The sequence below is a fragment of the Oryctolagus cuniculus genome, chromosome 11 (assembly GCF_964237555.1).
Source record: "Oryctolagus cuniculus chromosome 11, mOryCun1.1, whole genome shotgun sequence".
Classification (NCBI taxonomy): domain Eukaryota; kingdom Metazoa; phylum Chordata; class Mammalia; order Lagomorpha; family Leporidae; genus Oryctolagus; species Oryctolagus cuniculus.
Genome location: NC_091442.1, coordinates 22,017,744 through 22,035,714, shown reverse-complemented (window position 1 = coordinate 22,035,714; position 17,971 = coordinate 22,017,744).

The window sequence follows — 17,971 nt, the reverse complement described above, 5'->3', positions numbered from 1 at the left end:
TGTGCAGTCCTTCCCAGGCCCACGCACCAGAGCTTCCTGGGAAGCTTGTTAGAAATGCAGATTCCATGGAGGAACGCCCTGACACGCCACGCCACACCATGCCACGCATGGCACTGCAAACTCCGTGCTCCAGTGGAGACGCCAGACACGGTCCCTTTCTCTGCGTGTCCACAGGGCGCGGGGAGGGCTGCTGCTGGCTCGGGGTTCTCTCGGGGGGTGACGATGCTGGCATCAGATGGTGAGACCACTGAACGCGTGCACATTTCTGAGGCTCGGGAGTGCCCACTCAGTGAGAACTGCCCAAGTGCAGGCACCGTGAGTGGTTCTGAGGTTGCCCAGAGGGAAGCCACGTGACCCGGAGGTCCCCGACGGCCTGGCACGTGGCACCCAGCACTCTGGAGGACAGCGCTGGACCTCCTCACTTCCCCAGCACTCCCCACTCCCACCAGTACCCCGTGTGGTAACAGAGCCTGCGCCACGAACACGTACGGGTCAGACGAGGACGGCCGCTGGGGGCTGCGTGCTCCACCCTTCCCTCCCCTCCCCACCCCCCAACAGCACGTGCTTCGTTCTGCTGAGGGGAAAATGGGCTCCGAGAGCTTCAGTCACTGCCAGGGTCACACAGCTGAGGACCGAGCACAAGCGCCGTGTCCATGCCCACTGCCGACCACACGCGTCCAGGGCAGCCATCCCCTCTGCCCACCGCCAGTCCACTGGGGGACCTTGCGTGAGCCGCTGGAGTTCTCTGGGCCTCAGTCCGGCTGGGACTCGACGTGTCCATTACTCTTCCTGCCCCTTGTGTGACTAGCTGTTTCCCAAGGGGAAGCTGCATTTACACAGGGCAGTGTGGCGGGGCCGATGGGAAAACACCCATTAGGTCTCCAGTTTGGGGCTCGAATGATATCAGCTTGAGCCCGCAGTCCCGTGTATCTTTGATGAATAAAAAATGAGGAAACAAATCAATTATTACTTAATTCTTGCAGTCTTGTTGGAAGGCAGAGCCTTGAAAGCAGCACCAGCGGCACGGCGGACCTGAGCCGCCTTCCGGCCCTCACCCATCCAGCAGTGCCGCTCTTGGCAGGGCCTGGCCTGGTTTTAAAATCCTCTCAAACACAGGCCTCCTGGGGCCGGGCTCTTGTTTGCAAGGCTGCTTTAACCTATTAACAGAATCAGCAAGGAGGCGGCTTTGCACCCCTCGCCGCCCTGCGCCGCGCCGCGTCTCGTTTCTCACTGAGCGAGCCGAGGAGGAGTTCTGCGCCTTGATCGCCTCTCACCTCCGCCGTCCCGTCCCCAGCGTCATCCCCTTGTAAACATTACTTAATATTCCCGGGGCACTGTGACATGCTGGTCTCGCCAGCTAATTAGACTTGGGCTTGCCGGAGATCCTGGCCCCTGCTGAAACAGGGCCTGGGGATGTAGAGGGAAGGCCGTGGGCCGAGCCTGCGCTGGTCCCACCCCTGCTGACCAGCGTCTAACTACCCCCATGCTTGGTGTCCGTCAGGCCCTTCTAGATCTTTCTGTCTGGAGTCTCCAAGGTCTCTGGTGCTGGCTTATTCTCAGCCCCTAGCTGGGCCCTGCTGAGATGTGGGTTGAGAGCCAGAAATCACATCAGCTGCTCACCTCTGGGGGCGGGGGTGGGTGGAGCTCAGTCTTTACTCCTGGGCTCAGCCCCATCCTGCCAGCCAGGCCCACCGACAGGTGTACCGCATCGCTGTTCCCCTGTGTAGATTTCTCTGGGAAATAGGGATCCCGAGAGTGGCCTGGGAGGCTGCCGGGTGGGAGGCAGGGGTAGTGGGGGGCTTCTCTGGCGTGTGGGAAAGGAGCTCAAGAGGGCCTACTTCCCAGGGTCCCTGTCCTGCTTCCTCCTTTCCCAGGTTTCCATTGCAGCCACCTCCCATTTTCACCTGCTCTGGCCTGGGCCTGGGCTCTCACTGCCGAGCGGCCGCCCACAGACAGCTGCACCTGCGCGAGCTCACGGGGACCGCTGGCCCTTGCCCGGGGTGCCTGGGAGCAGGGAAGCTGGAGGAATGGGAGCAACGACGCAGGTGGCCAGCGAGGTGAGCGCTGTGGGGCCTGGGGCCCAACAAGAGGCTGCGAGGTCCAGCGCTCGCGCGCTCCCCGCCCTTGTCACGGGAGTGAAGCCAGCGAGAGCGGGAGGAGAGGTCCCGGCCGGGGCGGGCTGCTGTATCGCGCGAGACGGGGACGCACGAGAAGGTTCCAGGCTCGCTTGCGGTGCGCGGTGATGCTGGCCCCAGAGTGCATGATCAAAACAGGGCAGGCTGGAGCCCGGCCCTACTCTGCCCCGCCCTGGCAACGCCTCCGTGGTCTGGCAGCCTTCCCTGCTCTCAGGACCTCGGGGTGCGGTCGTGTGGGGGCACAGGGGGTCCCCCCGATACTCCAGTGTCTGCGCACGGACAGGGCGCTGAGGGCAGAGGTCTCTGTGGGTGTCCATGTTTCCTAGGCAGGGCTCTCCCCCTTCCAGCACAAAACTGCCACACACTGGGCCTTAGGAGGCCTGGCGGGGACCTGGCCGGGACCTGGCCACGATGCTGGGTCCGGGGCTCGCCTCCCCAAGTCGGGAGCTCAGCTCTTGCTGAAGCTCTGGGCACTCCTTGTGCAGGCGACGGTGCCCAGGCGCACTGTGTCTCGGACTCTGCCCGCCCTGGCCGCCACTGGCCCGAATATGGTCTCTGCGGGAGAGCCGTGGCCGCCAGCGCGACCACTGGCAGTGTCCTCACCGGGCGCCTGCCCTGTCTACCACGCGGGGTGTGACCACGTGCTAATGAATCTCGCGCGTGCGCACACAGGACCCGCCAAGGGGGAGGACCCGCTTCCGGCGGCGACGAGGGCTTCCGCCCCGTGCAGCCCCCGGGGTTGCGGGGCCAGGAGCGCCCCTGAGCAGCCTGCTCGCTCTGCTCAGCGGTGCTAGGGCTTCCACGGGGCTGACTTCATGCATGGGTAGCGAGACCCAGCACGTGTCCCCTGGGCGCGCAGGCCGAAGGCGGGGCCCGCGTGGGGGTGCGGCGCACGTGCTCCGTGCCCTGTTGCAATTGCTCGGCCCTTGCTGGTGTCCCTGGCGGGGCTTCCCAGTGCCCCTCAGCAGTCGGCGTCTGTCTCATGGTGAAGTCGCGCTGTTGCAGAGCTGCGCGACTCTTAGCGTGTTCCTTCTGATGTTCCTCCGCGGCCTTCATGCTTGCAAGTCCATTCCCGAGAGAAGACACTGACCCGTAGCCTCCGCTTCTCCTGGGTGGCGTTCTTCCGTCGCCACCCGGCCCAGCCCAGCCCCGCGCCGGCCCGCAGCCCCGCTGGTCCTCCGCGGCCGCCTGGCCGTCTCTCGGGCTGGCCTGGGCCCGCCCCGCAAGCCCTCAGCAGGGCGAGGTGTTCAGCACCTGGCAGGCGGGAGCTGGAAGCCCCCTCCCCTGCGCGCACACTCCCGTCCCGATGTGGGGCCGCTCAGCTGTGTCACCTTTGGCAGCGGTGCCAATCACGGCCCCCAGCCCCGCCTCCCCACCACGGGCCTGCCGGCAACATCGCAGGAGCACCTGGATTGAGCCCGGCCTGCAGCCCGCAACTCCCCGCCTGCCCCTCCTGTGGCGCTAAGGGACCTTTTAACTCCAGCCCCTGTGCGGCAGATTTCTGCCACCGCAGACAAACTCCTGACCAGCTCGCCCCTGCGTCGCGAGGCTTCCGGCCTCACTGCCGACCTCCTAGGATGGCAGAGGTGCCCGCGGCCTCGCACAGCCTCGTCCTGTAGTTGGCGAAGCCAGGCTCCCAGAAGGGGAAGGATCTTTTCCAGGGTCACGTGGTGAGTTGTCGCCTGCCCGAAAGGGAGAAAGAACTTGCGCCCACCGGCCAGTGGCCTGAGCTGTGCCGTGGCCTCAGCACCGGAGAGCTCGCTGCTGCCTTTGGCTGTGTAAGCGGGTGGGAGCCGACGCCCCGCTCGGGACTCAGCCGCTGGCGGGCACGCTGGTGGTCCCAACCAAGGCGGCGTGTCCTGCGTGCTCCTGTGTTCCGGGCAGCGGGCTAGACAGCAGTAGGTTAACCCGCAGGCCCCACCTCCCTGTGAGACAGTTGCTATGGAGATCCCCAAGTTACCAGACAGGAAACGGCGAGCAGTTGGGGAACTTTCCAGGGGTCACAGTGCAGTCGAGAAACACACGTGGGCCGAGCCAGGTCGGCCTGACCCTGAGCCCAGGGCCTGAGCTCCTGCACGGGCCGCGGGGGTGGGGTGGGCAGAGAGGCCAGGGGCCGGGCTCTGCTCCCCAGGGCGGCCCTTGGGAGGCCGACCCAGAGCTTCTAGTTTTTCAAAAGAAGCTGGAAATCTGGATTTTTACATGAAATTCATCTATTTTTGAATGTTGGCAACAAATTCAGATTTTTTTTTTTTAAAGCATTGCACAAGCCAACGAAAACCACATTCGCGAGCCAGGAGATTGGGATTCTCCTGTGTTTCTCTCCTCTTTGTGGGGCTAGGGGAGGGCGCTGTGATCCTGGGGTCTCTGTCCGTGCCCCGGCAGGAGAGCTGACCCCCCACAACCCGGGCGTGGACCTCCCCTCACCTCACGTGTTCGTCCCTGAGGGGCCAGGACTTGCCAGGCTGTGCCAGGCTGTGCCAGGACTTGCCAGGCTGTGCCAGGCTGTGCCAGGCTGTGCCAGGCGCGTGGAGCAAGAATGATTGTCCGGTCTCACAGGCCAGGAAACGGAGACCAAGTGAGCAGTCGGGGCCGCTGGTGCCGCTGGCTCAGGGGAGGGGACGGCTGTGGCCAGCGCAGGATGGAGCCCCGCCTTTGCCGGGGTGCTGAGGGTTAAGGAAGCTGCTGAGCCTCAGTCTTGTGACCTGTACAGTGGGGGCAGGAGCAGCTCCCAGAACAGGAAAGCCGGCGGCACAGTCGGCCCCATGTGTGCTTCCTTGGCTTCCCGTCGGTCCAGGACACAGCCCAGAGCCAGGGAAGGGCCTTGCTGGCTCCCCACACCCGGGCACGGTCCTTTCTGCTTGCTCCGGGCTGCTCTACCCTACCTGGTCCGCCCTGAGGAGCAGCCTGGTCACCTGAGTAGACCAGCGGGGAAAGGGATGGGAGCCGGCTCTGGGACCGAAGGGCTGGACCTAAGTCCACAAAGCCCGCTCAGCTCGGGGCCTCTGGGGGCTCTCAGGACACAGACAGGGACCCAGGGAAGGCCCCGTGACCCTCTGGCCCGTGGGGTGCATCCTGGCACCCACTCCACCTGCTGGTCACAGTGCCCTGGCCTTCTCCCCTCAGCACCTGTGAGAAACCCCACATGAAGCGCCCTGCTCTCAGAATTGGGGGGGGGGGGCGGGCAGACAGGCCAGAGGGTGAACGCTTTCTGCAGGGTCCCCCAGCACGCGCACGCCGGCCGCTGCAGCCTGGGGCGTGGACTTGCGGGGGTGTGGCTGCTTGGTGGGGGTGTCCCTGTGTCCCCATGGCTCCTCTGACCTGTCCAAGGCTCCAGAGCCTCACACGGGGCCTGCAGACCTGGGGCGGTCCCGCTACGGGAAGCTGGGAGGTGGCCGGGAGTCCGGGCCTGCGGTAACCCTTCACCCTGTGCCCCAGTGTCTCTGCAGCTCCGGTTTCTCCTCTCTGAGGGGCCGGGGGCTGTTGTGCCACCCACCTCCGGGAGCAGGGGCTGGGCCACAGGGGTGCACAGTGCATCCAAGCCGGGACCGGGGGCCAGGGCCGGGCTGCGTCGCCCCTCACGCAGAGCCGAGTCTGCTCCCGACCCTCCCCGTCCTCCCCAGGTGGGGCGCGGGGCGCTGCACCTGCCTCCAGCCGTGAGGTCAGCCCCAGAGGGCGGCTCTGCCTCTTCTCCGTTCAGCTCTGTCTGGGGTTCCCAGCTCTGCATCTCATCTCAGGAGCCGCCTCCCGCGGGGAGTCTCTCAGCCTTTGTTCCTCATCCACCCGTCCACCTCCAACAAGAGTGATGGAGGCTGAACCCGGGGGCCGCACAGGGCGGACCCGAGGTCAGCAGGGGAAGCCACGAGGCAGATCTACAACCTTGTATGAGGTAGACCTTGTGGCCAGAGCTGCCTGGAACAGAGCCTGCTCTCCAAGTAGTGAGCTCTCTGCTCCCAGAGGCATACAAGTGACGCCTGAAGGCTAACAGGGCTAGCAGGAGAGGACCTGCACTAAATTCTTAGACCACGAATCTCCCTCCTAGAACTTTCTCCAAAAGCCACCTCCTAAGACATGGTCTTAGCAGGCCCCATTCAGGGCGGAAAGAAGGGGAGGCCAGGTGCTGAGGCCAGCTGCCCCCTCGGGCCCAGCTGCCTTTCTGTGGGCTTCCCCAACCTCTGGATGGGGAGCCGCAGCTGCCAGACGACCTGATCCCAGCGGGGCGGGGCGGGGGGGGGGTTGCCACAGCAGCCCCAGGTGCCGGGCCCAGCCTCAGCGGGTGCGTGTGGGAGCCCGGGACAGATGTGGGGATGGGCAGCTTCTCGGGCCCGAGGCCCTGTGCCCCAGCCACGAGGCGGGTGGGAGGGAGCTCGGCGGGGTGCGCTCAGCTGCTCCTGGGAGACTCGCTGCGCCCACGTCCCAGTCACATCAGACCTGCGTGTGGTGTGCAGACGCCCACACGGAGACACGCCCTCCGGGAGCGGGCAGGTGGGGCGCTGGGTGAGAGCTGCTTCCTGCCCTTCCCCTGGGCTGAGCCTGCCCCCCCCCCTGCGCCCAGTCACCTCTGGAGCCCAGGCCTGGCACACAGTAGGTGCTGAGTGACAGAGACTGTGGACGAGTGACTCCTCGCTCCTGCAGCCTGCTGTGTGGTCAGCTCCCCCGGTCAAGGGCAGGAGACGCCCTGGGGCGGGGGCCCAGCGCTGCAGGTGTCTTCGTCCACCTGCCCCCCGCCCCGCCCCGCCCGCGGAGGCGGAGCTCAGCTCCCTTCTAACGGGGCAGCCGCCCCACTAGCACCTGGCCTGGACGCTTGGCCACTTCATGCCGCCATGTTCCAGAGCCATGGACTGCAAACTCCGGAAGCTCTGACCAGTGAGTTTTAGACATTGAAGAACTCAAAGCACAGCTCTGGGGTCTCAGGGCTGCCCCCAGAGCTGGGGGGCCCTGCTCCCACTGCCTGGCTCCTGGGCTTCAGAGTGGGGGGAGAGCTTTGAGTCCATCCCAGTCCTGTTTGTTAGAAGAGGAAACAGGCTCAGAGAGGGTGAGTGTCTGGCGCAGAGTTGCACAGCAAGTTAGTAGAAGCCCTGAGAGCAGAACCTTGCGCCCGTCCGTGCAGGGCTGGAGGCAGCAAGGGAGGCAGAGCAGGGAATGTTTGGCCATTGCGAGGATGTTCTAGAGAACTGTTTCTGAAAAACCAGACTGGGAGGAAAGAGGAAGAGGGTGCTGGCTGCCGTTGTTTGCAGCCTGCCTCCGTCTGGGCGCCCGCTCCCTGCAGGCTCCAGCTCTGCCGCCCACGGCTTCCTAAAACGGTCTCTGCCAGCTGATTCCAGAGGGGACGGCAGAGTGCGCGCTGAAGGGAGGGCCGGCTGCAGCGCTGCGCAGGCGTGGGCGCCCCCCAGCGACCCAGCCCCTTCCCACGGCCACCCTTGTTCCCCAGACAGCAGGGGACAGACTGGGTGCAGCTCCCTCACGGTGCTGACTGCTCGAGCAGGCTGTTTTTCCTTCTTAAAAAGCCAATTCAAAGGGCGGGCACTGTGGCGTAATGGGTGAAAGCTGCCGCCTGCAGGGCTGGCATCTCCTATGGACACCTGTTCGAGTCCCGGCTGCTCCACTTCCAATCCAGCTCCCTGCCAATGTGCCTGGGAAAGCAGTGGAAGATGGCCCAGGTGCTTGGGCCCCTGCACCCACGTGGGAGACCCAGAGGAAGCTCCTGGCTCCTGACTTCAGCCTGGTCCAACTCTGGCATTGTGGCCATTTGGGGAGTGAACCAGCGGATGGAAGATCTCCCTCTCTCCCTGCCTCTGCCTAACTCTATCTTTCAAATGAATACATTTTAAAAAATAAATTTAAAGAAATTATATACTAATACAGATCTATCATAAAATAAAAGAAAACTAAGATCACCTGCAATCAGCCCTTAATGAAGCAACTAGGAACTTCTGGACCAGGTAGGGGGTGGGGTGGGAGGGGTGCACTGCCCCCTTGAGGCTCTGTGAGGCACTGCGGCTCACCTGGTCTGGCCCTGCCTGGCAGCGGCCGGAGGGACTCCAGTAGATCCGTAGCAGGCTGATTTTATTTAAGTGTATTTATTTTATCTGAAAGGGTTAGGGAGAGACACAGAGATCATTCACTCGCTTGGTTCACTCCCCAGATGACCTCAATGCTAGCTCTGGGCTGGGCCAAAGCCAGGAGCTTCTTCCCGGTCTCCCACGTGGGTGCCAGGGCCCAAGCACTTGGGCCGCCTTCCGCTGCTTCCCCAGGTGCATTAGCAGGGAGCTGGACCTGAAGCGGGGCAGCCGGGACTTGAGCCAGTGCCTGGAATGCTGGTGCCACGGCGCCGGCCAGCAGGCCCATTTTTAAGGTGTTATTTTGTATGGCCCACAAATGATGCTGCAGAAACCCAGGGGGCCTTGCCAGAAAGATGCGTGTCCTCCCAGGCCTGGCCCAGACCACGTTGAAGACAGAGGGCTCTGTGGGCACATGGTGCTCCCGCCCTGCTCTCCCGGCCCGGCCCGGGGCTTAGCGGCTGCACGGCGGCCCACGGGGGGCTGCACCTCCCTGAGTCCAGCCGGTCCAGTCCCCGGAGGGCAAACAGCTCGTGCCCACTGCTGCGTCCGAGAGCCACGTGCCGTGCAGTCTGGGGGCCACGTCTTCGCGATCTCTGGTGATCCCCTTAGGACAACCTCCTGGGGCTGGGATTGCCGATCCGAGAGTTTGTACTTGATGAAAACAGAATGCACAATTCTACTCCCCATCCTTTCTGTGGGGAGCAGGTGGTGACTGTGTAGCAAAGAAAAACGGAAACATGCAAGAAGGGAAAAGGACACGTGTGCGTCCCCACACTCCCTCCCGAGATGTGGCTCGGGCTCGGGCTGTAGGACACGTGTGCGCGCCTGTGTGTGCACGTGAGCGCTGTGTGTGGGCACATGTGCACATGTCTGTGCCTGTGTGTGGACACGTGTACATGTCTGCAGGCACATGTGTGCATGTATGTGGGTACATGTGTACATGTCTGTGGCCACGTGTGTGCCTTGTGTGGACACGTGTACATGTCTGCGGACACGTGTGTGCCTGTATGTGGACACTTGTGCATGTCTGTGGGTACGTGTGTGCCTTGTGTGGATACATGTGTACATGTCTGTGGGTACGTGTGTGCCTTTTGTGGACACATGTGTACATGTCTGCGGGCACGTGTGTGCCTGTGTGTGGACACGTGTACATGTCTGTGGGTACGTGTGTGCCTTTTGTGGGTACATGTGTACATGTCTGCAGACACGTGTGTGCCTGTGTGTGGACACGTGTACATGTCTGCAGGCACATGTGTGCATGTATGTGGGTACATGTGTACATGTCTGTGGCCACGTGTGTGCCTTGTGTGGACACGTGTACATGTCTGCAGACACGTGTGTGCCTGTATGTGGACACTTGTGCATGTCTGTGGGTACGTGTGTGCCTTGTGTGGATACATGTGTACATGTCTGCAGGCACATGTGTGCCTTGTGTGGACACGTGTACATGTCTGCGGGCACGTGTGCGCATGTATGTGGGTACATGTGTACATGTCTGCAGGCACGTGTGTGCCTTGTGTGGACACGTGTACATGTCTTCGGACACGTGTGTGCCTGTGTGTGGACATGTGTACATGTCTGCGGGCACGTGTGTGCATGTATGTGGGTACATGTGTACATGCCTGCAGGCACGTGTGTGCCTGTGTGTGGACATGTGTACATGTCTGCGGGCATGTGTGTGCCTTTTGTGGGTACGTGTGTACATGTCTGCAGGCACGTGTGTGCCTGTGTGTGGACACGTGTACATGTCTGCGGACATGTGTGTGCCTTTTGTGGGTACGTGTGTACATGTCTGCAGGCACGTGTGTGCCTGTGTGTGGACACGTGTACATGTCTGCGGACACGTGTGTGCCTGTGTGTGGACACGTGTACATGTCTAAGGGCATGTGTATGCCTGTGTGTGGGTACATGTGTACATGTCTGTGGGCACATGTGTGCCTTGTGTGGACACGTGTACATGTCTGTGGGCACGTGTGTGCCTGTATGTGGACACATGTGTCCATGTCCGCGGGCACATGTGTGCCTGTGTGTCTGTAGCCTGTGGGACTAAACCGTTCATGCTGTTCTGTACCACTTTGGCCGTTCGTTCACGCTGATAAACGTCCATCGGCAGCACCAGCTCCGTCTCCACAGGGGGTTGGATCATGGGCTGTGCACCCTGGCCCGACCACTGCTGCTGTCGACGGCTGGAGGCCGACTTTGCCCTGCAGCGAGCGTGCTTGGGGACACACCTTCCTCCTTGTCCCCCTCCGTCCCCACGCTCCATCATCGCGGAACTCTGCCATCCATGTCATGGCCTTGCCAAGCGCCGAGCGTGTCTCAGCACCAGGCTGGCCCAGAGCCTCCGCCGAAACCCTGCTGATGCCCACAGGGAAGGACCTGCACCTGCAGAGCCAGGCAGGGTGTGTCTGAGCCTCCTGCTCTCTGGGCTGGAGAAAGACTCAGGCAGCTCCCAGAAGCCACAGCGCACAGCCAGCGGCTGCAGCCTGTCCCCCATACCTGGCTACCCAGGTGCACCCTCTCCACGCCCCGAGTGCCCCTCGTGTGACACCATGGGCAGCACTGCTACTAAAGTCTGCACTGTTCTGAGTAGGGGACCGTGCGACCAGGACATGGCCGGGGTGGCAGGACCTCAGAGTGAAGCAGGTGTCAGCCCCGGGCGGAGGGCCAGACAGGAGCACCCGGGGAGCGAGGTGATGCCACGCAATTCAGGTGCCCGGTGCAGGAGGGGCCGGTGTCAGTAATGGACGGTGGGGCAGAACAAGCCCTGAGAAGGGAGGCAGGGGGCCTGCCCAGCGTGACCCCGGGTGCTGGTGACCGGGCCTGCCTGGTCCTCAGCCAGGCCTCTGCATCCTCCACCGCCCTGCCTGCTGTCCTGGGCTCTCACCTCCTCCCCCGGGACAGGAGAAAGGCAGCCTTAGAGCAGGCGAGGGGGAGGAAGAAGGCGGGCGGGGGCGGCCGAGAGCAGAGGCATTGCCGCAGGCCCCTCGAGTGACGACACCCGGTCCCAGTGGCCCTGGCAGAGGCCAGCTCTCCCAGAGCAGAGCCCTACACGATGCAGCCCCCCGCCCCCAGGCTCAGAGCCCGGGGCGCGGGCCACACGGAGGAGGCCAAGCTGATGTGGGCGCCAGCCGGAGGCGAGGATCCCGCGCTAGGCTCGGGCGTCTCTGCTGCCTCTGACTCTTGCTCCTTGGTGAGTTCCTGGGGGTACAAATCCCTGCTCGAGTACCGTGGCGCCAGGGGCAGGAGACTAGGCACGGAGGCCCCGGGAGACAGCCCTGACGCCCCCACACCAGCCCCCGTCATCGCTCATTCGAGTGCAGTTCACCTCTCTCCGCGGACCTCTTTCCGCTGGAGGCAGGGAGGCAGGGCGGACAGTGGCTGGGATCTGTGGGCCACCCCCTTCCACCCGGGGGCACGGAGGCTGCAGGCGCTTAGAGGGCGCGGAGCCCACCTTTGGCCCCTTCGGCTTGGGGCACAGAGAGCAGGGCTGTTGCCCGTGTGGTCTGTTCATACGTGGGAGGTATGGCACTGCGCTGGTCTCAGGAGATGGGTGCCGTCATCGCCCCCACTTTACAGAAGGACAAAAGGAGGCACAGAGAAGTTAAGCGACTGGGCCGGAGCCCAGGGCAGCAGGTGGCGGAGCTGGACTTGGAGCCTGTGACCGCCACACCCAGCCGAACCCTCACCAGGCTCTGGGGAGCCTTGCCTGGCTTCTGTCTGTCCCAGCTGTGGCAGCCGACACTACGGTGCCTAGAACCCGCGCTGGCCTCGGGCAGCTGCTCAGCCAGCGGGCCGGAGGCACCCGGCGGGAGGCGCTGGTGTGGGGCGGAGATAGGGCCGGCAGGCAGCGCGGCCCGGAGACCTGGAGTCCGGCTGCCGGGGCCAGTCCCAGCGGTGTGACGCTGGACAAGTCACTGCACGCCTCTGAGCGGGCCCTCCTCCTGGGGCGGGGCCCGGACCTCCATGGCTGCTGCTGTTATCCCATCACCCAAGGACACCATCGGGATTTTAGCCCTGGGTCTCCACGCCTCCTCGCGGCCGCAGGCTGCCCTCGGCCCCAGGCTGGGAGCCAACCTGTGGACACCCGGCCGGCCGCGCGCCAGCCCCCGCCGGCTCCCGGTCCCTCCTCCACCTGCTCTGCGTTTCCATAGGAACGGGAGGGAGGCGGGGGCTGGGTCCTCCCCCACGGAAGGGAACTTCACTCGGGGCTGCTGGGGAGCCGCTGGCAGCGCCTGGCAGAGCTCCCCGCCCCTCCTCCCGGCCCCCCCGCGAACAGCATGTTCCTCCGACCGTTATTTTTAATGCATTTATCCTGCGCTTAATTTATCCGGCATTGTGATCAGATTTAGCCGAGCGCGCGCGCAGCACGCCGGCCGCCCTGCATATTCATGAGCGGGTTCATTCATGCCGCTGCCTGGAGAGAACGCGCGGGGCGGGTGGCAGCGGGCAGCGGCTGGAGCGCGGGGTTCACGCGCAGCCAGGGCTGCAGGGCCCCGGCCGAGGGCGCGCGCGGTGCGTGGGCGGTGGGTGTCGCTGGCCGAGGTGCTGGAGCCCAGCTGCGTGTGAGGCCTCTCCTCTGCCGGCGCTGGTGATGTCACGTGGCCTCCAGGTTCCCAGTTCTGCAACGCCCACTGCCCGGGGGCCCGCGAAGGCCCCAGCGAGGGAACGGCCCGAGCGGCCGCCGTGGGTGCTCAGTAGCTCTCACGGTCGCCGCGACCGTCGCTGCCCAGCAGAGAATCCTGCGGCTCTGGCTCCTGGGGGATGGCGTGTGGGTGGTGGGTCGGTCCTGGTCTGTGCCTGCCCCTTGAGGGAGCCCAGCAGGTCAGCGCCCAACCCCCCCACCCCCAAGAAGGCAGGACAAGCCCGAGGAAGCTGTCCAATCTTCAGGAGGGGCCGTGGGCATGGCCAGGTGTGCGCAGCCCTGCTGGGCGCATGGGGAGGCTGGGCTCTTGGCTCTGGAACCTTCTGGCCCGTGGGGACCTCCACAGGGACTCAGTTCATTCACTCATCCACTCTGCCCACCCCGTGCTGGGTGCTGGGGGAAGCAAGCCCAGGGTGGGGAGCCGCCAGGGCCTTCAGATGAGGACACAATGATTATGTGGAAGTTCAAAAGTGGAGGAAGTTGCCACTGCTGGGGAATCAAGATGGGCTTCCTGGAGGAGGCAGCATTCAGCCTGAAACTTGAAAACATGGCTGTAAGAAGAGAGGAGGGAAAGAAAAGGACTCTTGGGGCCCTAAGGACAGCAAAGGCAGAGGCATGGTCCAGGGAACGCAGCTGGGCAGGTGGTGGCCCCGAGGACGCTGTCCGGTCCAAGGTCCCGGGTGGGGCTCACACATCTGTGAGCACACAGGAGTCTGGAGGACACTCCTGCCGGGTCTCCTGGTTAATCTATAATTAAATCAGCGCAGGAGCCACCAAGTCTCAGAGAGCCAGGGAGGGAAAGCCCAGAGGCCTGTCAGGTGGCCCAGGGCCAGGCCGGGCACTCGCTCGCGTGGTTAATCCCCTGGCAGTGCCAGGAGGGGTGTGGCTATGGTTTACTCCCATTTCACAGATGGAGGAACTAAGGTGCAGAGAGCAAGAGCCGGCCTGGTCAGGCACGTGAGTTTGTGTTTAAGACTTATTATTTGTTTACTTTGAAAGGCAGAGAGCATCAGCGCGAGAGAGATCTTCCACGCGCTACTTCACTCCCCAAATGCGCACAGCAGCCAGGGCTGGGCCAGGCCGAATCCGGGAGCCGGGAGCTTCATCCAGGTCTCCCACGTGGTTGGCGGGGGCCCCGGCACTGGGCCGCCTTCTGCTGCTTTCCCAGGTGCATTAGCAGGGAGCTGGCTTGAATGCAGAGGAGCTGGGACTGGAACTGGCGCCCTGAAGTGGGGTGTCCCGAGTGGTAGCTCAACCCGCTGCACCACAGCGCCAAGCCAGCACGTGGGTGTTAGAATTAAAAGACCCTGGGTTCAAGGTTCCCCGGTGCCCCTCGGCAGCCGCGTGGCCTCAGCTCCTTCGTCTGTGTCGGAGCCCAGACCCTGAGGTGTCCGGCGGTGCAAGGACAGAATGAGGCAGTCTTCCTTGTTATGAACCCTGTGGTTCAGGGCTGGTTCTCCTTGCGTAGATTCCAGAAAAGTCTAGAAAGGTGTAGGTAGGGGGTTCACTGGTGGCCGCTAGGAGGTGAGGAGGGGACCTGGCGTCTGGAGGGGACGTCTGGGGACAGCTGCAGGGACCCGCGGGCTGCCCAGCGAGCTGCAGGCGGGGACCCTGGCAGGGTCCCTTGCTCTCATCCTGTGGGAAGCTGTGGCCTCTGGGTGGCTCTTGGGGGTCTTGGGCTGCAGCCCACCTGGAGCAGATGGGGTCTGGGGCTGGGGTCTCCAAGCTCTCCGTTGCCACCCGAGGTCTCTGGCCCAACCTCCTGGCGAGGACCTGGAGTCTCCCAAAAATTCCCTAGAAATGAGGTCAATTTGTGTATTCCTGTGTGGGGTAGCAGCTCCAGGCACCACCTGGGATGCCTGTGGCCCACATGGGAGTGCCTGGGGTCGACTGCTGGCTCCGCTCTGATCCAGCTCCCCGCCGACGCACCTGGGAGGCAGCAGAGGCTGGCCTGAGCGCTTGATCCCTGTCACCCACGTGGGAGACCCGGATGGAGTTCCAGGCTCCTGGCTTCAACATGGCCTGGCCCCGGCTGCTCTAGGCATTTGGGGAGTGAACCAGAGGATGGAAGCTCTTTTTCAACATCTCGAATAAATAAGTAAAATTAAAGCATTTCTCTGCCTTTTACATAAACACATAATTTTTTTATTAAAGTATCCTCACCATGGTGTCGCCCCCCCACTCGCGTTTCGGAGCCAAAGGTCAAGGAACAGAAAGCTCCCTGCAGCCTCTCCGGGCCCCAGGCCACCGGGCGGCGGCTGCCTGAGTGCCTCCCTCCCCGTGCACAGGGTGTGACACAGATGCCCCACGTGGCGGGGGCCGTGTGCCCTGCCAGGCCTGGAGGGGCCTTGGTGGCACTGGTGGCCATAGTGACTGCTGGCGGCTGCACGGAGCCGCGGTGCCGGGACTTCATTCCCCAGGCGCCACGGGAGACTCCCTCACCCTCGAGTGCAGCCCCGAGCGTCGCCTCCGTCCCCTCCTGGGCTCACTCCTCGCAGCCCCAGTAAACGAGCCGCTGCCTGAGCCGCATCCCAGGATCTACCCAGTCTCAGACCAGAGCCGCAGGGGCTCTGCCAACCCCCACTGATTCTGTATTTTATTTCTTCTCATTCTTTGTGAAAGGCAGAGAGACAGACCAACGGGGACAGACGGACGGAGACCTTCCATTTGGTTCGCTCTCCAAATGTCCGCAACAGCCAGGGCCGGGCCAGGCTAAAGCCGGGAGCCTGGAGCTCCGCCTGGATCGCGCACGCAGGTGTCAGTAAGTGCTTGAGCCTCCCTAGGTGCGCGTTAGCAGGAAGCTGGATCAGCAGTGGAGGAGCTGAGACTCGGCCGGGCACTGGCATGAGAGATGGGCGTCCCTATGTCGGAAGAGCAAACTCGGCGCCCCAGCAGGGGGACCCCTGGTCCATGGGCCAGCCCGGGGACCCCGCAGCATCCCCCCAGCCTGCGGGCCCGAGGGGAGACGTGGCATCCTCTGGGGTCCAGGCTGCAGCAAGCCTCACCACACCCCCTCCTGCTACCTGCGATCGGAACGTTGTCGTCTGCAGCTGAGACCAAATTAAGCCTTGACTCTCAGGGGAGTGTAGCCCTGGCCGTGCGTTAGCGAGCGCGCTTCGTGGGACGAGGGCCCCTGCAGGCTGGCGCTTCCCTCGGGCCGGTTGGCATTGGTGTCAGTAGGGCCGCCGTACGGGAGTGGGTGGGCTGCCCTGCGGGAGCCACGCTGCTTTGGGATTCACTGTCCAAGCCAGGACTTCGGAGAGAGAACGGGGGTGCTGCTGACCGCTGTGCCCGGTCGGCGCCTGGAGGAAGCGGCCCATGCGGGCCGAGTCGAGGTGGTTTACAACGAGCAAACTGACAGCATCTGTGTTTGGTACGGCTGCGCGTGCGGCCCGTGAAGCGGGGCTCGTGCTACTGGACCAGAGGCCCGGAGGAAGCGTGGCCTGCTTGTCTGTTAGGTTAGCACGCTGTTCTCGAACTGCTCCCTGTGTGAACCCCCTTGGGCCTTCGTTCATGGGCTGCTTTGTTCCTTTCTGTTCGCTTTGTACTCGCTTTTCCCCCACTGAATTTTGCATTTGTTTTGGGAAAAAAAAGGGAGATGGGCGTCCCAAGCAGCGACTTAGCTCCCGCACCAGCCGCCTGCCCCCCACCCCATGGGTTTTGCAGAGGTCAGGGTCTGTGGCTACCACAGGGTCTGAGGTACCCTGCCCTGGCCACAGGCAGTGGGACGTGGGGGCCAGGAGCTCTGGGGAGGAGGAGAAAGGCGACAGGGCCCCCCTTACCCGACACCTTGCATGAGGACTCTATGCGGGACCAACGAATAAGCACCTACTGTATACTGAGGATTAAAAGACCAAATATGAGAGGGGACGCCCTTGCCTGCAGGGCGGCTGGGGTCTGCTTGCTGGCAGGGAGGAGTGAGCGCGTGGGTAGGGGCTTGGGGGAGCTGAGAAGAATGTGGGAGGACTCGGATGAGTCCAGCAGTTCACTGGACACTCACTTATGGAGCACTGACTGTATACAGGGCACGGCATTAGGGCCTGTGGACGGAAGAGGGGGGCTTGTAGCCACACTGAGAGAAAAGGAAAAGTAACCTCTGCCATTTGTCAGGCTCACCGCGTCCCAGGTGCTTTCCATGGGGGCCCCGGAAGGCACTCGGCCGGCCGCAGCCCAGATCTGTGGATCCCCAACCCCCAGCACTATTTTTTCCACCCCAGTCAGACCAAGGTCTGTGGCTTTTGTCTTAAATACCCACTGAGTGAACCAGTTTATAAAAGAGCAGAACGAGGCCAGGCTCACAAAGGCCAGAGCTCCGAGAGCGCCTCCCCGACAGGGGCTGCCTGGTCTGGGACCCCCGCCTGCAGGGGATCCAGGACACCTGGAAGCTGACCTCATTTCACCCTGGAGAGGCAGGCGAGGGGGCGCGGGGCCCCCAGGCCTCAGAGGTGCACTGAGCAGCTTCGCCCCCGAGGCCCCGCCAGCAGCCGCTGGCAGAGCACTTTCTGCCGTTATGCGAGGAAAGCCTGGCTCTGGAGCTGGGGGTCCGCAGTCTGGAGAGGCACGGTGGGCACGCCGGTCTCATCCGGGAGGGCTTTGTGGTGAGGGAGGCGCCCAGGCCGGACTGCTGCCATGTGTGCGCTCCTGTGGCTGTGCTGTGGGCCGTGGCCCCTCCGCGGGCATTGGAGGCCGTTTCTCCCGGTGGGCTAAGCGGGGTCTCCCTCGCAGTACAGTGGCCAGGTGCTGAGGGCCAAGCAGAAGCTCGGTCGCCTTCCACGGCCTGACCTTGGCCTTGCCTCAGCTGGGGAGCAGCACAAGCCCACTCCCTCTCGGCGGTTGGCCTGGGAACCACAGAGATGGCCGCAGATGTCTTGGACCGCAAATGCTCGCCGTGAGGGTGCCTGGATCCTGGCTGGGCAGTGGCCGCGAGCGGGGAGAAGGAGCAGCTTTGCCCGTCCTCTATCTCACCCCACCTCTAATCTCAGTCACTTCCACTGTGACTCATGTCCTCATCTGTAAAATGGGGTCATATTATAAACTCCATGGGATTGTTTGAAAACTCAGTGAACAACACCAGCCCCTGCCTTTCAAGTAAGTAAATAAATCTTTTAAAAAAATTACCTAAAAGGGCCAGA